The sequence below is a fragment of the Varanus komodoensis genome, unplaced genomic scaffold, assembly GCF_004798865.1.
Source record: "Varanus komodoensis strain SLA01 unplaced genomic scaffold, ASM479886v1 scaffold32, whole genome shotgun sequence".
NCBI classification, from domain to species: domain Eukaryota; kingdom Metazoa; phylum Chordata; class Lepidosauria; order Squamata; family Varanidae; genus Varanus; species Varanus komodoensis.
In genome coordinates this window covers 15,303,360-15,328,458 of record NW_025335798.1, presented here as the reverse complement: position 1 = coordinate 15,328,458, position 25,099 = coordinate 15,303,360, and positions in this window count along the sequence as shown.

Below are 25,099 nucleotides of genomic sequence, written 5' to 3'. Positions count from 1 at the left end.
AGGTTTCTTTCTGTCTTTTTTTTTAAAGTGATTTTTTTCATCAAAATGACTTGCTACCACTTTCTTTTCCATACAATATCACTTATCTCCCCTTGCTCAATTCTTCCTTTTTCAAGTTTCACATTTTACTCTGCCTGTTTGCTCTTCCCTTTGCTTCCCCCTTATTTGCATTTCCAATTCCATAAAAGTAATCCATTCTCTAAAGTGTTCATACTTTATTTATTTATTTATTACTTAAAGAAACAATTCCAATATGAATTGAACTCTTCCATGTTTAATTCCCCTTGCTCCATTAAACCACCCACCCAAGAACTCTGCATGCTTTGTGTTGAGTATTTTGAAAAGAAAATCAACCAGTTTTTAGAATAAAAATCTTTCCTCCCAAAATAGGAAAGGGGACTGGCTGTGTTATTGTCTCAGGGCCAGTCTATGAGTGCTACACACATCCTCTTCAATGCAAACTCAGATAATAGGTTTGCTCAAACTAAATTGGGGGTGAGATTTTCTGTGTACCTAAACACATCCGCAGTGGACTTGCCAATAAAGTCAGGCATACTGGGATGCACAGTGACTACAGTGGATGAGTTGGCCCATCCTCTTCTAACCGGGACCTGTCTAGAGACAGGAAGGCAAAATGGCATTGCTTGCTACCTGTATGTACAACCCAACAACGTTCAAGCAATATAGTTTGGATATTCTGGATTTATTTATTTTAATTATTTAAAGTTTATATACCGTCCACTACAAGTGTCTCGGGACGATTCTACAATAAAAGCAACACAAAATAAAATACTCCATAGTCTGGCTAGAAACGTTGCCAGAGTCCCAAGAAACTCCGTAAGGCTTTATCCTGCTTCAATAACAAGATGAAATTACTCAGTAAGTGGTGGAAATTGGGAAGGGATAGAAATGTCCTGCTCTCATGGGCAAAATGCTTGTCGGATTTTTCTAAAATGAGACTATCTAGCAGTGTGTTCTATTATACAGCAGTCGGTTTGAAGGGCTGTCAAAAGAAGGTCTCTAGCTGAAGGGATCCCTTGTTTGAAAGGCTGTCCAGTCTGCTGGTTTAAAGACAGAGAATGTCTGTGAACAAGCCAGAGAGCTTTGGCCATTGGATGTAAAGAAATTGAATGAATGCATGCATGCATGCATGCATGCATGCATGAATGAAGAGCAGCACATCTGGAGTTGCTCATCAACAGTTAATTTCTGGGCAGGAATTAGGGATATTAGAGAAACCTGCAATAGATTCAAATAAATTTAGATTTCCAGGAATCTATCACTTCTGCTCTTACTTCCAGGAAATAATTTTTACAGAAACCCATATATAAATTCTGGATAGTAGTCTGTTATTCCTTGCAGATAGGTGCATCTGCCTGGTTAAGATAGTAGGAATAAATCAGCAGTAATAGTTTTACTGTGAAATTATGGCATTTTAAAGATATTTTGCCCCCTTTCCTTCTTGAATTCATCTTCTGTAGCAGCTTTGAACCTAATCCTGAGGCAGCCCCAGTCTTAGGGAATAGGGAAGCTTTCACTGCCTTGATTATACAAATTTTATTTTCAAGCAACAGCTCTGTGAAATCATCTAGAGAGAGAAGAGAAAGAAAGAGATTGCTTTGGCGTGAAAATAACACCTTTTATGTTATTACAGAAGCTGCATTCCAGGAAAAGACATATAGAATAATGGAAAATATTTAAGATTGCTGTAGACTCTGTACCTTGACATGGGACTGACCTGCACACCTGGCACATTCTGCTTTCTGTTCAGAACTGGCAAGGATGTGCTTAACATGGCTGAGCAGAAATCAGAATATGATATACAACAGGATTGTTAGCTTCACCCCCACTTGCCTGTGGCTTCTCCCACGCTGGACTGCAGCTTCCAAAAGCATTTGCTTCCTGGCTAAAAAAAGATTGGCCAGGAGCCTGCGAGGTTGCCATAGAGCCTGCTACTCTGCTTTTAAGAGGTTTAACTCCCCATAATAAATGGACACCTGTAGATGTCATATTTGCATCCTGTCTGCAGGGATTTTAGCTCTGACTACACACCGATTCCTCTTCATGAGCCTCTGTTTCTTTCTCTTGGATATGGATGAAGGAGATTTAATGAGTTACTTAAAATTTGGTAAAGAGAATATGTTGCTTGTAATGACCTGTTCTGCAGCAGAGGGATGCAGATGTAAGCTTCACATAGTGACATGTCTGTCCAATGGGAGGCTGACACACAAGTCTTCTCTCCAACCTAACTCTTTCTCCACATTCTCCACTCCATTTCTTGGCCTGGGTTGCACTTCACATCAGAGAAAGGAATACAACTTTTCCATGTGCCTTGATTTAAAGTATTGGAGCAGGGGTTGGTAGTGCAGGCAATTGAATTTTTAAACATGGCTATATCTATATTCCATTGCTTTGCCTCCAAGGAACCCTAGGTGGCTTTCAGGTTCCTCTTCTTCACATTTTATCCTTATAACAACCCCATGAGGTAGAGCAGGCTGAGGGCCCGTGAGTGGCCTAGAGCTACCGAAGGAATTCCATGGCTCCCAAGCCCTCCTCTCGCATTTTCATTATGACACCACACTGGCATGTGCTGGACTTTCAGAAGATTTTGTTGATTAACCTTTAGCCATGCTGGTGCTCACCCATCCTCTGTAGTAATCACCCACAAATGGAATTTTGTGAATCAGCTCTGTACTTTCCGATAATTTCCTAATTTTTAGGTCTATGGCTACAGGATGTGCCTGGGGAGGGATATGCAGAGCTAACAGTGTCCCAATGGTTAGGGTTTGGATGACACAACCACCCATCATGGGTACAACATGCCCTGGAACAGCCCATGGGTGAACAAGGCACCCTATTTAGATCACAGGACATGATGTGTCGTAGGCTATTGTATGAACTCAGTCGCTGCCTATGAATTGATACCGTATGAACTGAGGCACTGCCTCATATGGAAGCGCCCTAGTTAGAATGGCAGTTTGACTACAGCAGTGCAGTGGTTACAGCAGACCCTGGGGATTGAGCTGCCATGTTTAAAAGTACCTGTATAATCTCCTTTTTACAAGTGTTATAGATCCTGTTCAAGGGCATTAAGCCTTTAAGCAAAATCATGCGCTGCTCTGCGCATATACTTTAGTAATCTCCTGTTATATGATAGATGACTCTAGTAATGTCAGGTCACTGAACTTTATATAGCCTATGCACATTTGCGATTAAAATAAGTGAGTAATCAGTGTGGTTGTGGAATTATCCATGGGAAAGGATAATTTCTTGCATGGGAGATGCAGGCCTATTGAGTGCTGCAATAAGCATTAACGGATATGTAATTCTGTTAGTTCTTTGCCACGTGAATTAATTTGGCAAGAAGCCTTAGGAAGAAAATACCTTATGTAAGGAGGAGATCTGATTTCACAAGACCCTAGGAGGAATATTTAGTGCATTGTGTCCAATTTCTTCTGCTTTAATTGGCTGCGAGAAAGTTGTTGCTGATTGCCGCGATGTTTTCTCAGTTCGTTGTTATCCATTAACTGCTTTCCCTTTAGTAATAACAAGGAGTATGGTCCAGCCAAAGCTGAACATTTTAACATTACACAGATTTCAGTGGGAGACATTTAAGCACACACAGAACTTGCCCTTTGAAACTAGAGGATTTAAAGAGCTTAACTGGATTGTTCCAAAGAGAGCGGTTGTTTTCATTGATGTTTGCAGGTAGCATCAGAATGTGGCATGAGGCCCTGGGCTGGCTTGCAGAAGAACTCCAGGCAACCTCATGTAGTAACTGGAGCCCTCGAATGCCACGCAGCACCGGTAACATTATAAGCTGGGTACAACCTGCGTGATGCTGTTCTGGATGCAAAGGTCGCTGCTTGTGTGCATCATTGACTGGGCTCTCGAACCCTTTCCTGCAGTGTTTCCTTCCCCAGCCTCCTTCATCTCCTTTCATGTCTTTTCATACATGAATTCCTTGGCATGTTAAGGAAGTATAATTTTAAAAATTGACTACTGCACTTGTGAAGCTGATTGTGCTAGTGAGTTGGGATTAACTACATGTGACATAAAATGCACATTTCTGTCTAACTTCTTTTAATGCCAGACAAGATCAGGTGGGAGGGTTGCTAATTAGTTGGAGCACAGCAGACTGAGAGGGAGAATTTAACCCTTTCTTCCCTGCTTTGTTTGGTCTGTTTGTAATGCAGGTTTTAAAGGCATAGGACCTCACCAGGTCAAAAGGGTGGCGATTCCTTTTTCACCTCAATGATGAAACCCATGGGTGTCAAATCCCTTTCAGCCCAAAGCAAATCCACTTTAGAGAACATTCCAGGAGCCACATTCCAGTGGTGGATGGGACTCAAGGCCAAAAATACCAGCATTTTGTAGCTTCAAGCTCTTACTGTCAGCAACTAAGTCTTGGGAAGAGCAGTTCTACCTTTCAGCGTGGAGAAATATTACAGGTGCTGAAGATGATTGGCAGAGGAGAAAGAGGTTTCTGAGCCTCTGCTGCTGCAGGATATGTTTGATAAAGCTGTTCCTGTGGATAGCTTTGGGCCTCAATACCTGAGCTGGATGGATGGGTGGGGGGCTTCCTTCAACTGCCCCCCCCCCTCCAAGGGAACCCCAGATAGAAGCAACAAGAAGGGGCCTCATTGGTGGTTGTTCCTCTACTCTGGAATGTTCTCCCTGGTAAGGTCTGCCTGGCACTATCATTTTTTCAGCATCAAGCTAAAACTCTGCTATATTTCCACACATATTTAATGGCATGTGATGGGTTTTATCTTCAGTTTTAATTGGTCTAGTTTTTAATGAAAATGTTTTAGATGTTAAACTGCTTCATTTGTTTGCATATTTGAATTTTGAACTGTTTGAAATAGTGGGATTTTATGCTGCATTTTGTATTTTTATTGTATCTGTTTGATCAATTGCTGTGGACCACTGAGAAAGCTTCACTTACTGGGTGGTATAGAAAGGAAATAAAATAAATACATAAATAACACATAGGAAAACTCCCCCCCCCTTGCTTTTCCCCTCACCAATGATGCCTTTCTTTAATGGAAGGGGGTCACTGGGCTATTCACTACAATGCCTCACCGAGGCAAAAGGAATTCAAGTTACTGTCAATGATTTCTTTGGGAATTCATATCCCACTTTCAATGCTGAAATCCAAGGAGGGTTTCTCGTGGTGGATGAGATGTGGGACCGGTCAGCACTAGTGTGGTGGGACCAAAGCATGCAGCAGAGTAGCCCTGCCCTTATATCCGCCGGGATGCTGAGGCCACCACTCGCCCCATTCCCTGGTCCCTCTGCGCTTAGCAGCATTCCTTGTGACAGCTGGCTGGGTGGGCAACTGTGTGATTTTTTCCAGCAACAAACGCATAGCTGTGAGCTGTTCTGGCTGAGATGCAAAGCTATTTCGGGGTGGATTGGTCGTGAATGAGCAATTAACCCCTAATCGCTTTATCGAAGACCTGCTGCAGCAGAGGTGGAAACAACCAGAATGGGTTGCTGATATGGCCAGTCCTGTATCTTCAGGATGCCCTTGGGGTGTGGTTCTTGGGATTCTCTTGATGAGCACCTGCGCCCCCAAATTTACACCTGTCCATCAGTGATACTGCTCTGCCCCTTTGGCCGTAGTTGTATTCTGGGCATGGCTGCTTTGGGGTGAAAACAGTATTATGGCCGTTGGGCTGCAGCAAATTTGCCAGGGGTGCCTCTTGGAATGGCTGTGAGGATGGCTACAGTAAATGTTGTTTTTACCCCATTGCAATGTTTCTGAGTTCACGACTGACTTTGCTGTGAGTGCCTTGTTTTATGATTGCATTATGTTTGCACAGCATTGGTATAGCAGCTGCTTGGTGTAGCAGCACAATATGATCAGTCTTCCTGTCATTTACTTCCTAATCAGAATATATGCACAACACTGCTGCTAAGGAAAGAGCTTCACAATTTTTGTTAATAATTAACACTATAGAATACCAATTCATTCCAAGAATCATTCATACTGGGGAATATATTTACCAGCTTCTCTTCTGTGCTTGCAATTTCAAGGTAGTCAGAAAACAAAATTAAATGCTAATAGGGAATTGGGGACAATATTTGCCAATATCATGGCACTAAACCAATTCTATCGTGCTAGTACCAGCCACCTCTAGTGCAATGCCAGAAGCTTTAGCTTGCTCAGTGGATTTGCCATGCAATCCTCTTGCACAAATTGGTGTTATGGGCATTACGGAGGAGGCTCTTTATACTAGTACAACACTATTTGAGTTAGCACAATGGCAGAACTGGACACTGCCCTTGAATTTTCATATCAGGTAGCAGTAAAGCACATGTCTGACAGTGTAACCCTATAAATATCTACTCTCTTGAAAATCCCATTCGGTTCAGTGATTCTTAAATTAGTGGGTGTAGGATTGTAGGTTGGGAGGAGTATAGTTTTTATATTGCAATTTGACAATTACATCTTATGTCTATAGCAAAAAATAAGACAACTTTTTGGGTGAATATGTCTGGTTTTGGTCCATTTTAATTTTGCATTTTCTCATAGTTCCATTCTGTTTGCTCATTCATCTGCATTTTGAAAACAAACACAAAAACTAATTTCTCTCTCTCAGTATTTGATTAAATGAAGGAAAGCATGCAAAATCCATAGCTGGGCAATCGCATGATAAGGACCATCCATATTGTCCCAGAAGATGACAAAAGCTTTTTGGTTCTCCAGAATTTTTCATAAGGCTGGATGCTACAAAGGTTAGGTCAAGGGTAGGAGAATAAGCAGGTACAGGTGTGCCCATGAGGTCTGTCACTTAAATCCAGTCTCAAGATCAACATTGCAGACTGCGAGTGCAACTAAAAGGAAGCTCTTCTTCACACAGCATGTAGTTAAACTATGGAATTCACTGAAGTGCCATCAGTTTGGATGGATTTAAAAAGGGATTGTATCAATTCATGGAGGAGAAGACTGTACGATGTGCCTTTGTATATCACTTGCTGAGGAAATTGGGTTGGAGGGTGCTGTTGCAGTCACACCTGACTTGCGGGATCCTGTGAGCAGCCAGTTGGTTACTGTATGACCAGATTATGGTTACTGGATTAGATGGGCTTAGATGGGCACTGGCTTTGATCCAGAATGGTTGTTAACCCTGTTGAGTTGCTGCCCACTGGATAAAATATCTGATTTTGGAGGGTTGCAGGATTAACCCTCTCCCCTGCCAGGCCACTGCCAACAAGGTGGGAACGGGTGGTTTTCACTTCCCCACCCTCCTTTCTCCCTTTCTCTTTCTCTAGGTGGGTGTTGGTGCCTGTGTAGAAGAGCAGAGCTGGCTCTGCAGTGGCCACAGACTGGAGCTCATTCCAGCCTCCCCTCCCATCCCCTCCCCTCCCCTCCCAGGCATCTCAAATGACCATAAAAACCAGGCACTGCAGTCCTTCCCATGGTTATTGCAAAGGGGCAGGGACATGCACTTTGAAATCTCTCTCGGGAATTGTAGTCTGTGTCTTCAGGAGGGAAACTCCAAGGATTCCCATGTCCCTGGGATGCTCCCCAGGAGACATAGCATCATTCCCTAGATGAATTAATCACTGCTAGGTGTTGTAATCCTATTACAGCTGCCATTCTCGGACAAAGGAAGCAATGACTGAAAACAGAGCCTTTGTATTAGCAAATCCAGATATTCAAGCATTGGGGTGTTTGTGTGGGGAGGGAAGGAACCAGCTGAAGCCGAATTGTGTTACTTCATGGTATTGGTATAAATCCACTTCCATGCCTCTGCCCAATCTGCCTATTTAGAACCAGGCAAGGAGTAACTCCTGAACTGCAGCTAGAATGCACATTTTCAGAAATGAGGCTCAATCATTGCTCCTTGGCCCCACGATGCTTGGTGTAAGCTGATACCTGCCGTTCCTCTCAGTGGCTACTAATTCATTCAGTCTGCAGCCCCCATTCTGTGACGTGTGTCTATGCAGCAGAGCCTGTGGCCACATCTTTCATGCTTCATCTTCTTTTGCCCATTTTCCGAATTTACCACCTAGCTTGATAAAGAGAATGCATGAATTAGTTTGGAGAATTCAAAAGCCTGCACAGTGTTTTGTGGATTTTGGCTGGTTCTAATCAAGTTACTTTCCAACTGTGGATTTATTGGCATGTATATTTTATCTTAAGATACTTATTTTGATCTGTTTAAACTGCTGAAAACTGCATCACGACATTTGGAGTAGTACCAGATCTGGTGGAACACTGCATTCCAATCCACAGATTGGTCTGAGAGCTGCAGATCAAGTCATTTGGGGTAGATATTCACAGAAATCAAATTCCTCAAGCATCCTACAGCTTGTCAGCTCACATGGTACATCATACAAAGGCAGGCATAAATACTCTGCAGCATGCCAAGTCTTAAAAGATATGAGCCATAACATTTCTGTGCTGTAAAGAGTTAGGGAAAACAATAAAACTATAATGACTTAATCTTAAAATATATTTGGCAAGCAGACAGATCTCTGTGCTCGCAACGCTAACTCCAGATCTGGAGGCAGATAAGTTAATATGGTTCAAAGTCTTTTATGCCAGTAGGCAAGGTGACAGGGAATGGAAGTCACCTGCTCCGACGTCCTGGTTATTCTGAGAGTGCTAGCATGGATGTTTTGTAGTAGAACTCCTCGTTATTTAAATTAATTGCATGGTGCTGGGGCAACTTGAATCTTCAGAAGGTGCTATTTTATTAATGAATAATTTATATCTCGCCTTTCCATTTATCAGGGTAGTGCTAGAGGTAGACATTTGGAGAATTATAAAACAAAAAATCAAAATAAAACAAAATTGAAACATCCTGACAGATAATTGAACTTCACAGCCAGCTTCAGATATCAAGATTAATACAGTGGCTGCCAGACAGCATTGGCTAGAAAGAGGGCTAAAAACCATCTTTTGGAGGGGGTTTCACAACTGGGGTACAACAACAGAAAAGAAGCTTTCATTTGTCTTAGCTAACCTATCAGTGAGCCAAGTTAGGTTGCAGAATTGGCTTCTCCATGAGATATTATGCTTCATTTGGGAAACAGTCTCTTATGTCACTTGGACCCAAACCATGTAGGGCACAGAAGACTTCCTTACGTATTTACTTCAAGGGCCATGATGTTTTTGTCCATAATGGTATCCCCAAAAGATGACGAATGTACACCGTCATGCAGGAATGAACCATGCTGAGAATAAGGAAGAAGCTACATTAAAGAGGTTCAGCAGATGTATTTGTCTCTAGTAGCCTTATTTAGGGCTGTACCCCAAAGTGTTCACAGCTTGTTAGGATAGATTTGGCTCCCAATCCATTCTCGCCTGCCATGGTACTTCACAGTGCTTTGGATGAAGCAGTGCTTTGCATAGTCCAGTGACCCACGTCTCATTTTGTAAATGTTACGGAAACTTATTAGCTCAATTCCTCCTTCCTTCTACCCTCTTTTTCTCCCCTCCCATTTGAAAATTGGAGGCTTGCCCGGTACTTGCAGGTCTTTTGAACAATCCCATAAATTTTGAAGAGATGCTTCAAAGCCTGAAGTAGCATCTGCAGTGCTGCTAATTCAATATTTGAAGCTAGTTCTGCACCATGGGAAAATTCAATCTATCCATTCCTTGGAAGTAAGAAAGATGATGTGAAAGCACCATTAGAATTTGATTAAAAGGACATGCCTGTATTAACATGCTTCCCACAAAGCAGGAAATGATTTGGCCTGAATGCTCTTCATCTAGATTAGGCAATAATAGTAATAATAATTAATAATAAACTAAGAAACTTCCCATGAGAATATCACAGATGCCTCACATTCAGCTACATCAAGTCATGACATCCAGCATGCCAGACCTTAAAAAAACTTTTAAAAACCTTTAAAAACCTTGCCTTATGAAAATGTCTTTTTATTTTGTGTTTTCCCTTTGGTATTGGGAGTCAAAGCCAGTCATGAATTTAATGCTTCACTTTTTAACAACTGAGATTTAAGATTTAGCTCCTTGGGAATTTATTATCCTTTCCTCTAATATTAAAGTTGCATAGTCCTGTACCCATCAATTTGGAATCCTAGGATGCTGGCCTTATTTTGAATTAGACCTGTGGTCTATGTCGTGACTGGTTTCTAGCCCAGGATTGTCAGCTCTTACTGGCAATGGCTTTCCAGGTAGTCGTTTTCCCAGTCCTACCTGAAGATGCTGGGAATCTAGGCCCTTTTGTATGCAAAGCAGATGCTTTACACTGAATCCTTCCCAAAAGTAAAATAGTGGTTGCTACATACTCCGGGAAGATCTCTGGCACACAGAAATAGGTTAGCTTATACGTATAAAATGAATATAGCTATATGTTCTTATATTTATGGGTTTTCTAAAAAAACAAGCCCAAAACCCAATGCATAAAGAAAATAAATGAAAATGGCCTAAGAGAAAGCGATGTGCAATTACTTGTGGGAACCACAGAGTGTTGAGGGCAATTAAGCTGGAACAGGTCAAAGATTTCAGCTTGAGAAGAGGCTGGAGGTGGGAACGGAAGGAGGATTGGATGTCTGTGTCCCTTGACAGCACTGCAGGACGGTGGCCACAGTGTCAGTTTATTCACTTGGGGCTTTGATCAGAACCTTCAAGGAGCTGTCCAGGGTCCTGAAACCCAGGGTGGAATCAGATTCAGAACCATGGACAGCTCCTGAAAAGCTAAGACTGCAAAGCAATCAATCAATGTACCACCGACATTGGAGTCACCTACCTCCATTGCTTAACAGTCGCACAGAAGGCAGGATTTGGGTTGGGAATATACCCACCACAAATGAAGTGCCCATGTGTGCTGTTTGACAGAGAAGAAACCGAATGGTAGTCAGTGGATATTCCTCTTTTTGAAGGGCTCTCCAATTTAGTGGAAACTGAGAGGATAAAGTACCTTGAAGGCACTTGTTTCAACGGAAGAGTGAAGCGACTCAGTGATTATCTGGTCAAAGTTTTCTCCACTGTGGTGACATGTCTTCTATTCTTATATAAACTATAATAAAGTTTTCTAAGTTTGCATTTATACATACACATTAAGCAATTTTAAAGCAAATCAGGGACCCCTCTTTTGGTAATGTATTTTCTCTTTTTGAGGAAATGCATAAGTAGCCATGCTAGTCATGAGGTTAAGCATCTGTCCTCCACGTGTGATGTGGGAAAGTTTCAGGAAGAGGGAAAAAAAGAGTAATATCTGGTGGTGTAATTCAGAAATATTCTATTCATGTAGATATATTCAGAAAATCATGCAATGTAAATAAAATGAGCTGGTAAGACTTGAGAAACTATTTCAGGGAACCAAGGGAGTGGTGAAGGCCATTGTTAGCTAAGCAAGGATTTAATTAACATCATATAATATTTTAATATACTGTGACTGCAAGCTGGAGGAGTGAACAGAATAGTGGGGAATATGTTCAGTGGACAACACTTTGCACAAATTGATTCTTTGGAGACAACCCTGTGTATTATTCAATGACTTCAAAATTGGAGACACAGGCCAACTCCAGGTATTTTTCAGTATACCGCAATGTTGCTATGCATTACGGATTCCTTGGAAAATATCTAACTTTAGGCTAGTAATTGGTTGATCCAATAACTCCCCCACTTTTTTCTCAGAGAAAAATGCAATGTCCATCGCCCAATTATATTGTGTATTAACTCAAGTTCTGTGTTGTCATTGAATCATCAAGATGATGCCTGAGTGGTTCAGTGCGCTAATGTTTGCATCCTTTAAATAGTTAAAGGCAGTCTAGTGTAATAACTAGTACTGCAATTTCTGACTCATGAGTCCTTTGGAATCAATATGGCAACAATACTTTGAACTTCAGATGTATATGAAGTTACTTCCTGTCTTGACTTCTGTAATGCGCTCTACGTGGGGCTGCCCTTGAAGACGGTCTGGATACTTCAATTGGTGCAAAACAGAGCTGCCAGGTTGCTGACGGGGACTGGGCATTGTTCTCATATAACCCCAGTTCTCCGTCAGCTCCACTGGCTCCCCATTGAAGTTTGAGCCCAATTCAAGGTGTTGGTTATGACCTATAAAGCCCTAAATGGCTTGGAACCTGGATAAAGGAGCGCTTGCGTCCATATATGCCCTCCCGCCCCGAGATCGGCGGAGGAGGCCCTTCTCCGGGAACCCTCTGTGAAAGATATTAGGAGGGTGAGTACCCAGAGGAGGGCCTTCTCTGCAGTGGTGCCCCACCTATGGAATGCGCTCCCCAGAGAGGTCCGCCTGGCGCCATCGTTATTTGTGTTTTGGCACCAGGCCAAGACCTTTTTATTTAAAAGTTATTTTAATTGTTAATTGTTGACTATTTATTGGGTTTTTATATTGTGCTGAGATGTCTCCGATTTTTAAGGTTAATTGTGTGTATTGCTGTTTGTTTTGTAAGCCGCCCCGAGACTCTTTGCGAATGGGGCAGCATAGAAATGTTTTAAATAAATAAATAAATATGTTAGTCAAAACCACGGCATTCCAAGTTTGCAAAATGTGTTCTCTTTGTCCCTATTCAGCTGCAGATTTATTTTATAGTGACATGTATCTGAGCAATTTTCAGTATTTTGCAGAATGCTGAAACCAGCAGAAAATTGCTGAAACCATTACCTTATCATAAATGAGTGGTTTTTTTAAATGAGTGGAACTACCAACTGGAGACAAATAAGTGGTGTTTAAACTGTGTGTGTTGTTTATATTTCCATTTTATGAAGAGAGGTAAAAGGAATCCTCTGGAACTCAGCAAATTTGATTAATTGATAATGTATAATCTGAAACAGAGCAGCATTACTGAATACTGTCATTTGATTTTTTGCTTTAGGAATGAACCTGCATAAGCTTCAGTTTTGCATTTGTCTTCTCCCATCAAAGGATACTGGAAGTTTCTGCTTTCTCTTTTAAAGTAATCACAGGTTTTCCAGTTTGCCTGAGGGAATTGTGTTTTTTAAACCAAGGGTGTATGACCACAGGGTTGGGAGCCAAATCCAGTATTCCTGGGGTCTCAATCTGGCCCACTGGGGTTCATACCTCCTTTTCTTCTCCTGCCCCATTTCTGCTAACCACGGATGTTTTGATGGTTTTTCCGCTTTTGCACAGTTTCCCTCCATTCTAGAAGGTCAAAGTATCCCTCCTAAGGCTTCATTTCTGGCAGAAAGAACTTCTAAGCAAAATGTCCTGATATTTTAGTTCTGCCTTCTCTGGTTCTGCCTCTGCCTTCACCCTTCCCGCCTCTCAAATTCGGTCCCCCAAAAGTTCTTCCAGTGTTACTCATCCATTGGGCTGAACCTGGCTTTGCAACTTTGCTTGCAATGGTGGTGATGGAGAACATTGACTCTTCTTAGAGTTCACATGCCCTGGGGAACTGTGGCCTCTGAAACCCTTTCATTTTTTTTTCCCCCTGGAGAAAGGCAAAGCGCATGTGAGCCTCAGGCTTGTGCAGGCGCATTCACATTGCGGTAGTGGCTCCAAGGAGGCAGTTGCGTGGAGGAAGTGAAGCATGAGCTCAGGATGGGAGCGTAGCGTGCCTGATCCTGCCTAATCTTGGAAGCTAAGCAGGGTCAGGCCTGAGTAGAAGTGGGATGGGTGACTTGAGTGTATGATTCTATGATTATTGCTGTCAACTGCCTAGAGAGCTTTGGCTATGGGCAGTATAAAAATGTAATAATAATAATAAAAAAATAATAATCTTGTGGTGGTCTGTAGGAAGACTGCAGATGTTTCTGGACCCTAGTGATTTAGCAATAGCATCAACCAAGCACCTGAAGTAGGCTGCTCTAATGAAAAAAGAAGGAAGGAAGTAGTTGAATCTGTGTGTGTGAATGGACTGTGAACTAACTTGTGGTGATTAATCAAAGCCAAGCTAGACTGATTGTTAAACAAGGCTAGCAGAACTGTGTGTGATTGGCTGACTTCTTTGAATGTAAGCATAAGCAGCCCTGATTTGGATGGAATCATAATGATGCGGGAGAGTTGGACTGAGTTCCCCACAACCCAGTTTTGGCTCAAAATCCAGCTGCCAGTGGGTTTTTAACACCTTCCCTCCATTGGGTGTTAAAGAAAAAAAGTCCCTGCTTGGAACAGGAATGGGAGATTGTATCTATCCTATATATTGAATGCACTAAGTACTATGTAGGTTTTGTCTTATTATGAAGCCACATGGTAGCAAATGGACAGTTAAGGATCCATTAAGCAACAGACCGGAACACAAATTTCTTTTAAAATAATAAACTGATCAATGGCAGACAGAAAGTAGAGTTAGCATTTTTAACAGGCCCTTTGGATTCTTTAAGCAAAGAGGTCCAATGATATATAACCTATTAGCACATCTGGGAGTGTTTTCTGCAACATAACACCCCCCGAAACATTGAAAGAAATAAAAACATATTTTAGGCTCCTAAAAGGATTTATTTTGCAGCAGATTTATTTTTGTCTGTTCTGTTTCACTCTCCTTCTCATCTAGAAGGCAATGTATATCCATTCACACAAACATGCTGCAGATGGAATAAGATTGTAGATACAGATATGTGTGTGCCAGCCGTGGTGGGGAGTCATATCCCAGAATCTGGCATGTGGCACCCTGGCATGACTGCCCACCCATGCACAGACACTGTCTCTCCTCCCTTCTTAAAAAGCCTGATTACAATGGGGGACAGGTTACTTCTTTTAAAAATCTAAAGCCACTGCTGATTGAAATTATTTCAGGCTTCCTTCAGTGGCAAAACCTCACTGAGTGCATCTTAAAAGAGAGCTCATGAAATGCATGAGAGTGCATGAGAGAGCTCATGAAATGTGTCAAATAAGACCTTTAAAGAAACAAAGAAAGGATTCAACCCCAAAGACACAGACTCTCGCTTCCTTTCCACCGGTTGAATAACTCTACCTTCTGCTTTGTTGTAAAACTGAGAGAAGAAGAAAAAACTTCGAACTATTATTGGTTGCCTCCACATCCCATCTTTTCGTAACAGCTGAAATAATAATAAAAATAACACTGTTTCTTTTTTGCCAATTAGACAACTTAGGAGATGGTTCTGCACATTACTCACCTTACATTTGCTGATCACCTTTGCATACACAGGTGACAAAGGCTGCCTCCAAATGGTGGGTTTCTGTCACCTTCCTCAGTCATTATATCCATTAACAGCATCCTGGTGGGACATCACATCACCTGGTGGTTCCAAAATATTGCTGTGTGTGCAACATAGTGGCATGAGAAGCAAGCAGCAGCTTCTGATTCTCAGGCAGGCTGTTGGCTTATTGATGTGTCCACATGTGCTGATGTGTCAGGGCTGTCAAATGCACCTGTAAGAGCATCTTCCCTGCTTTTTGAGCTTGGTAAACCATGAAATGGTGCTAACAGTTCAGAACGGTAGGAGTGCCGGCTCTAGAGCCCTTGCTTTCAGTCTTCTTGTGCAACGCACACTCAGTTTTTCCGTGGAGCAACTCTGGCAGTGACACCTCTCTTACTCAAATCAGAGTTTGAATGGCACCTTTGCACGCAGCAGCTTAATTGTTCATGTGTGCTTCACATGCTGAATTCTAGGCACATCACATAATGAAAACAAAACAGGAGAGATGGAGAGAGTTGCCATCAAAGAAACATTTTGTTGTTGTTGCTATCATTGGCAGAGCAGACATCTAACTGCTAGATTACATTTGAAGAAATGCATAAAAACAACCTCGAGCTTTCTGAGAAACAGAAAGAAGATAACAAAAGAAAAGGCATCCACGGAACAGTTTGTGTGTGTATGACAAGTGAATCCATTACATGGAATGCTTTGTACTGCTTCAGATTCTTTTATAGAGGCATAATTCTACTGTGCTTGGCTTATTCCTGCTAGAATGTGGGGGATGCAATTGCCCAGGGAGGCACTTAGTCCAATGTTGTTGGAGGAACCTATCACTAAAGATAGTAAAGGGAAGCTCTTCCTAAGAAGGGGAAGCAGGTTTGCTTTCTTTTGTTCCGGCAAAGATGGGTACCACTAGGAACATTTTCTTTTTTCAAACCAAAAAAAAAAAAAAAAAACCCCAGTGCTCTTACAGAATACATCACTTACAATAGGTGTGTATGAAATGTACATATGTAAATCAATAGGACAGAAATCGATAGAAAAATCATGCATAAGCCTTAGAAAAGGCAGGCCAAATAGGCATATATTTATCCAGCCACAGGTGGTGATTAATTACTACCTGTTAAAAAATTTAATCGTTATGGTCCTTAATCATTAGGTCCTTAATCCATTGTGCTATAGAAAGTAGGCATTTACCTTTCCAATGTTGTAATATTAGTCTTTTAGCAGCAAAGAAAGCAGCAAAGAAAGTCCATTTTTGCTGTCCTTGTGATGAGTTCCATAGAGCAGGCAAATAATTTAAAAGAGCAGACGTAGCACTAAATATTCAAGAACATTGTACTATTAACTTTATCCATGCTATAACTTTCATCCACTAAGCATTGGGTCCTGGTTACCTAAAGGAGCGCTTACATCCATATATGCCCAACCGCCCCTTGAGATCTGCGGGAGAGGCCCTTCTCCGGGAACCCTCCGTGAAAGAAATTAGGAGGGTAAGTACTCAGAGAAGGGCTTTCTCTGCAGTGGCGCCCAATCTATGGAATGTGCTCCCCAGAGAGGTCCGCCTGGCGCCGTCGTTATTTGTTTCTTGGTGCCAGGTGAAGACCTTTTTATTTAAACGTCATTTTAATTGTTAACAATATTTACTTATTTATCTGGCCAGGGCGACTTCTTTTCTTTTATAATTTCTTTTATATCTTTTATATTTTTTATTTATTTTATATTGTTAGTTTTAATTTTATATTGTTATTTTTATATTGTATTGTATTTTATTGTGTTGTAAGCCGCCCCGAGGCTTCAGCAAGGGGCGGCATAGAAATGTTATAATAGTAATAATAATAATAATAATAATAATAATAATAATAATAATCATGATGGGCGTTACCAAAATATATTGGTAATTGAAGCATTAGGAGTATTACACCTCAAACTGTTAGCTGACTTAGACAATGGATTATTAAAAGTTCTTTCAACCCTTATGAAATGATTCTGGCATCCAATATATGCAAAACAGATGTTTTTGCTGAAGGAGGTGTAAGCTGAGATCCACAAACCCATGAATGCACGTGAGAAACATAAACTCGGGTTGGAGGAAGCTGCCTTATATGGTCCAGATGGCTGCTGCATCTTGGTCAACATTGACTACACATTCTAGCAGTGGCCTTCAGGTGTTTAAATGGGCACCTTTTCCAACTCTACTTGGAGATCCCAGGGTTCAACCTGAGACCTTTTGCATGTGAAACACTTGCTCTGCTGCTGAGATCAGGACCCTCTTGATGAATAATTTTTATTTTCTCAAGGAGTTACCCAAGAATCCAGGGATTTTTATGCTTTGACGAGATATAAACATGGAAGAAATGCACAGAAATGGGAATTGGAAGCCAGAAATTGAGGTTTCTCAGTCATGGGTCCATTCAAATGGACTACTTTATCTTTCTTCATTGTAAGGGAAGCCCTGGTGTCACAGGAAAACAATTCCAGAACAAGGATTCAAGGATCTTTTACCTTCTTTAGGTAGGAAGAAAGAAATTAAAAAAGAGACATGAGGCATTCCCTTTTTTCCATCTCTTTTTAATCTTTGGCCTGTGAGTCGTTGATGAGGGCATCTGATATGCAGTTCTGCCTTGCAATCTTCTGGAGCTGTACTGAGAATAAATATGTTCTGTCTGCCTTCGGGCTGAATTATACATTCAAGAGAAAATAATCAGCATAGTCATTTAAAGCTGGAATCACTTGTAGGTCATACAATCACAATTCTGAGTTTCTTGTCTGGAAGAAAATGAATTTTCTGTGCACATAAGGAATTAGCAGATGAAAGAACAGATTATTAGATAAGCAGTTGGGGAAAGGGGTTGCAGGGCCATTATAGGGTGGGGTATAGTCTACAGTTCATTGACTATGCTAAAGCCTTTGATTGTGTGGATCACACTAAATTGGGGCAAGTTCTTCAAGAGACGGGAGTACCAGACCATCTTATTTGCCTCTTGAGAAACCTATATGCAGGTCAAGAAGCAACAGTGACAACTGGACATGGAACCACTGATTGGTTCAAAATTGAGAAAGGAGTTCAGCAAGGCTGTATACTGTCACCCTGCCTATTTAACTTATATGCAGAGCACATCATGAGAAAGGCGGGGCTAGATGAATCACCAGTTGGAATTAAGATTGCTGGGAGAAATATCAACAACCTCAGATATGCAGATGATACCACTCTCATGGCAGAAAGTGAAGAGGAACTAAAGAGCCTCTTGATGCAGGTGAAGGAGGAGAGCGCAATTGGCTTGAAGCTCAACATTAAGAAAACTAAGATCATGGCATCCAGTCCACTCACTTCCTGGCAAATAGATGGGGAAGAAATGGAAGTAGTGACAGATTTTATTTTCCTGGGCTCCAAGATCACCACAGATGGGGACTGCCACCAAGAAATTAAAAGATTCTTGCTCCTGGGGAGGAAAGCTATGGCAAATCTAAACAGCATACTAAAAAGCAGGGACACCACCCTGCCAGCAAAAGTGCGTATGGTCAAGGCTATGGTTTTCCAAGTTGCAATGCATGGCTGTGAAAGCTGGACCATAAGGAAGGCTGAGTGCTGAAGAATTGAGGCCTTTGAACTGTGGTGCTGGAGGAGACTCCTGCGCATCCCTTGAACCGCAAGGCGATCAAACCAGTCAGTCCTAGAGGGAATCAACCCTGACTGCTCTTTAGAAGGTCTGAAGATGGAACTCAAATACTTTGGCCACCTAATTATTATTATTATTATAACATTTCTATGCCGCCCCTTGCCGAAACCTAGGGGCGGCTTACAACACACCAGTGCTGGGAACAATTGAAGGCAAAAGAAGAAGGGGATGGCAGAAGATGAGGTGGCTAGATGGAGTCGCTGAAGCAGTCAGTGTGAGCTTGAGTGGACTCTGGGGGATGGTGGAGGAATGTTGTCCATGGGGTCACGATAGTTCGGACACGACTTTGCGACTAGCAACAACAATAGACTACAGTTAGACTGCACAAAACCCTAAAGAGGAATGAATATTAGTGTGGAGTATGGAAGAGAACTGGAGAGGACTGAAGAGACCTGGGCCCAAACCTTGACTTCACAATGTGGCTTGTTTGATCATTGTGCCACATCCCTCTCTGCCAAACCATGTTATGTAATGTTATGAACATGAACTGAGACACTTTGTTTGGAAGCTACTCTGCATCCTTTGGAGAAAAAACTTTGAAATCAACAAGGCAGTTTTGATGTATGCCAGGTAAACAAGGGTGAAAAGCATATATTTGTTGCTTTGCTAGGTCAGAAAAGAATAGAGATCTTGGAAAAAGATGAACTTTGAGAAGGCGTTGCATACTCCACTCCTGCCGTGACACCAGCTGCTTAAAGGTTTATGAAAATGTGTTGTTGCCATCTAAGCCTTAATACTTGTTATTACTGTGCAAATGACTTCATCCAATTAAAATCTAATGTTCTGTTTTTACTACCTGATGGCGCCTTGCTGTTATACTTAAACAGCTACTGCAGCCTCTGGAAAATTATAAGTATTCTCAAAGCATGATGATGTGTCATTCAAATGAATAGAGCAAGACAAAGTGCTATCTCTTGGGTTATGAATCAAATATGTAGAGTTCTCCACAGGTACTCTGGGGTATTCAGCACAGTGGAATGCTGGTAATGCCATTCATCCCTTGATGCTCGAAAGTCTTAGATCATATGCAGTGAGGCCTAGCATGGCCTGTAGGACATCATGAAGGTTGCTTATTTCCAAGAAGGCCTTTGATCTGATCCATATCTTCCTGGCCCACTCTAGTAAGCACCTGGCCTGAAATTTTATGGGACCAGTGTGAAGCGTCATCTCAGTTCACCATTTTCCTTCCTGTGATGCAGTATGAAGGAAAATGGCGGAAACAAACCTGACAAGAAACTCCCTGATGGCCATGGATTGTCACTGTGATGTGGTACACATTAAGCCTAGGCTTTTTCCATGTGTTCAGTTGTAATATTCATCAGCTTGCCTTAGATTTGGGATATTGGTTTGAGAACTGAGAGGCCCAGGTTCAGATCTTTACTCTTTTGTGAAGTTCATAGATCACCTTGGGTCATTTACCATCTTTTAGCCAATAGTGTTGCCATGAGAAAAAAGCGGGACTCTTTTGGGAAAGGAAGGATATAAATTGAAGTGAGGCATTTTTTCTTGGAAATAGAAACTCATTAGCATCCTTTGAATTTCTATATTTGACCTATTAAAGAAAGTGGGCTTTGTAATCTAATGTCACAGTATAATGAACAAACGTGTCTCCCCTAAATTAATTTTGTTCATATCTTCTATTGTGAAATTGTAGTCCCAGATACTAAACAGAAACAACACCTAAAATGCAAGCAATGTTATTTGCATATAAACAAAGCATTATATTCTATAGAATCTATAGCATGCAAAAGGTTTGCAAGATATAACTTAACAAGGTGAATGTACTTTTCCTGTGAGTGAAGATGAGTTCTTTGTACGGAGCTGAATATGCAAGTATGAAATCTCTGATAACTCACCAGAGAAAAGAAACAGTCAGATAACATTCTGTATTCAGCAGATATATGGATGTGAAAATCCAGCTTTTTCTCCCTACAGGTCCACATTTAGTATTCATATTTAGCAAAGATCCACATGTGTTTCTGCTACATTCTTTCTGGGTGATTAGTTTAAAAGGCCATTAAGTTAGGTCAATTGTGTCAGTCGAAGGAAGGCTGTATAAAACAGCTAATTTATTGTCAGCTTTATGAAGATAGCTTCAAGGATGTGAAATAATTATTACTCTTAATGGCAAAGCAGTGGCATTGGAAGTGATTATGAACTCAAGGCTATTTTGTATCTTTTGCTGCCTTTATCTTTTCAACTTCACCAGGCCAAATCACACAACTGCAAAGAGATAGATGGGCAAATTTTCCCGGGCTTGAATTTCTGCATCTTCATGATGAAAGTAGCTTGTGAGATTTTGACCGTAGCTTTACCATTGCAAGCGGAATTTTGGGTTGTTTGTGATGAGGCTATTGTGGTACTTGTAAAACACAGTGTAGCTGAAATTTAGTCCAAAGGGAGGTCCCTGGTAGTGATAAATGATAATTTTTGTTTTTGAAAAAATCTGCATAACTAACAGAACTATTATAGTTCCCTCTTTAAAGTAATAATAAATTATTTAATTATTTAGAGACTCTCACAGGAGGCTCTTTGTGGGTGGAATCCAAAGGGGTGCTTATGCCATCACTGATGCCTTTTTCACCTGCTGATTTCCTTCCCCAAGATGTGGGACTTGCTAATTCTGTTGTGCACCACGTTGGGGAACAACATTCTAATCCATGAAGTAAGTGATGCACCTTAACACCTGATTATGTATGTGGGCATTTGAAATGATAACAGTAGCTGAAAGCTCATGAAAGGCACAAACCTAGCCAAGAGGCAAATGATGAAGAATAACAGCGGTCCACTTGGAATATTGATTTTGAGAGTTTGAACTTGGTAAATTCTTACAATAATGCTAACCTGGCAAAATTCTCCTTCATCTTTACTAAGTTCCATTGCTATCCAACCTCTAGATATCTATGGTCGTCTTCGTGTGTATATCTATACTACATATGTTGTGGGAGGCATTATTTCGATCCCTCAGAAGAAATATTCCATACATTATTTATAGGAGATGATTTACGGCTGCTTCTGGAATGCAATTGCTAAAGACCTTGGTGTTCCTAAATTATGTCTGCATGAGGATGCTTTTTCTTCCATACAGCATTAGCCAGTTCAGAGGATTTGAAATCCACATTTTGAGTAATGCAGATGCTGTTCACATTCAATACCATCATCAAAGGGGCAGCTGACTGACACTTACATGGCTTTGCATAAATGTAAACACATATACATGGCTCATTCTGAAATCTTAAAATTGTTAGCCACTTTTGTCCCCAAAAGGGTTTGCATTATTTTTCATTTTCCCTTCATTTCACCAGTACCAATATTTATTCTCTGATGTGATGTTCTCAACCATTTAGTATACACAGATGTTCTTGGCTTTGACCCAAAAGACCATGTATAATAGGAGGTCCCACAAAAGAGCTGTTTGATAGGAAAAACGGAGGTGGTAAGCAGTGACTGTAGCTTGCACTCTCCACGTCTGCTGATTCATGGGGTGTCAGCTTTTTCCAAAAGACGATATGCTCACAGCCTTGCTTGTTCAATTGAGTGAGGGCAGCAAGTACAGCTGTTGGCCGTGTCGGCTGGGAATTACGGGTGTTGCAGTCCAACACAACTGGATGGAACTAGGTTAGGGAAGGTTAGAGAAATAAAATATGCACTTTAGTCTCATGGTCGTGTTCTAGGAAGGATAATAGTACAGAAGTGTACTTTGTATGCATGCCCCATAGCTAATCTGGAACACATGGGTCTTTCTTCAGAAAGAAACTGTACCCCAAAGATCATCTTTTCATGAAGAAATCTTAAATAAAGATTATTTAATTTTCCATTGTTATCAGGTTCCATAATTTCAAGGAACATTCTTCCCAACCTTATCCTTTGTACTTGGTTTCTGCTAGGGCTAATTTTGCTGTTGACAAGTGGGTTGCCAATTCAGGACGTAATTTTCTAGATTGCTCTGCAAATTGAAGGGTTTGAGTGGTAAAAGAGGTACATTAATGTGAGCTGCAGTGTGTGTGTGGTGGGTGTGTAGTCCAGTATGCATTTATTCTAGGAAATGACCCAAAACTAATTGTTTTGCACAGACTGGCCATGTCCTTTGAATGTGGTTCAGCTTTGTGATTTAATATACCATTTGCTCATAATTTTTGAATTTCAAAATTATTGTTTTAAATGGAGTCTGCTTCTCTTCATTCCTTTCTTAATACAAATCTGCCTTTTTGCCTTCCTGCAGAGTGATTACTTATCATAGCTGCCTGGTGGGAAGCTGTAATGCAGCAATGATAGGAGACCTTTATTTCCTCAAGCCTGATTATGGTCTTCAGATTTTTATATTCTTTATTTTTATTTTTTTAAGACAGTGAACCAAGCAAGTGGGCAGATCTGGGAGATTTTCTGGCTTTGTAATAATGAAGCACAGCTCTCTTCCATGATGCAGAAGCAATCTCCTCCTAAGGAATTCGAGGTTCTCTACACGGCTGTCTTCCCCTGCACTTTAGGCTGGAAGTCAGTGTGTAAGTTTGCACATCATGAATAAGCTTTGCAGGCTGGGTGGGATGTTGATGAAAGATGCCCCGATAGGCCTGACAAATGATCCACCTACTCCATTGGTGTGCAGGAGCATGGAGATTGGAAAACCAGCTGTGAAAGGGTTTTCCAGGCAGAGCTGCTCAGGGTTTTTGACAAGGGGACACCCATTCATGCCTGCCCATGTCCTTGTTAGAAAGGGGTGTGGGGGAATCAGTGGGTCAGCTGGCCCTGTCAATGCCCCCAGCTAGTACAGCAAAAGCATCAAGGAGTTTTGCTTCTCCTTCCTCATACTTTGTTATCTGCTCAGTGAAGCCCAAAGTGTCATCAGTCCCCCAGGTTTATGTTATGCACCCCTGGATACCCCTAGCCACCCAGGAAGGCCTTGACAATTATAGGCGACCTATAAATATATGTAAATAAATAAACAAACACCACAGGCCCTACAACAAGCCAGGGACTGCTGGAGTGGCTTGTCACCTACGAAGAAGCCAGCCTTCAAGAAACAATCCTGGCTGGCAGGACATAACAACCTGACATGGTTCGTCACCTGTGCTGGATGGTCCTGCCATGTGAACCCAGTCCCAAGGTCACTGACTTAGCTTCATGGCAGAGTAGGATTTACAATAGACAGTATTCCAAAGGTGACCCAATTGGTTCAGGAACTGTGGCTTTCGCGATGCAGTTCATTTGTGTATGTGTATTGTATATATCTGGGAATGTGTATGGTATTGTGAAAAAATTCAGAGTTCATTTGGGGCATAGCTGAAGGGCTATAAGGAGGATTACAAGAATGAAAGAAGAACAAAGATCTCTCTCTGAGCAAGGATCTTAAAGAATATGGGTTGTTCAGCAGGAGTTGTGCTTTTAACTCCTACATTCATTCTATAGTGTACATGTGAATTGGGTCAGCAGGGGATAGCTGAGATTATAAGGCGACGGCTTGCCACAGTCTTTAGCCCCAAATAAAAACTACATGGAATGGTATCTTGTGCCAACATTGTGCTGCTGTGGCTTCTTCTTTTTTTTAAAGTTTTCTTTCATAGTCTGCTGAATTTCTATCGGTGTCAGGCAAAAGCACAAACAATCCAGTCCTAGGCTGTCAGCGTGTGTGCTTTTTTATTTCATGAAAATATGTTCTCCTTCGTGGTCCAGAGCGACATGCAGCTCAGCATGTCCGTGCAGGTTCATTTATGCCGCCAGTGGTGCCACTTCTGCCCTGGTGAGACTTTCCATGCTGGCAGAAGTTGGAGGGCTGGGATGGAGGATTTAGAAGGGCATTGAAGCCTTGGCCTGCTTTCGAAAGCTAATTAGACACAGGGGATTGGAGGGTGAAAGGAGATTATGGCTGCTAGTAACAGTCTCTCTTCTCCCTTGAGGTTTTCGTGTTTCATGTATTGTTGGTGTGGTCAAAAGATCTGCCGCTATGTATTTGTCTCTCCAGCTCAGAGCCTGATGTGGAGAGGACCAGAATGTTAGAGCAGTTGGAATGCTTTCCATGACTCATCCTATCTTCTGCTCTTCCTTCCTATAAGAAACTTATGCTGTAGATCTACCCATTTGGGAATTATATGACTCCGGTCTGCAATGCCTTCAGACAAATACATGACTCAGCACTTTTTGCTAATGATGCTTAACAAATCACTGTAGCTATATCCTGTTTTGATCTTGAAAATGCCCTACGGCATATTTTGTCACATCTAAACCCACTTTATTCCCATGTTGCTTAAACCCTTTCAAACCCATTTAGTTCCTGGCTTTTCACTTTTTATAAGAGGCACGGGGACTGCTGAGGACCAAATCAAACTTTCTGCTATGTATGATTGGCTTCGTTACT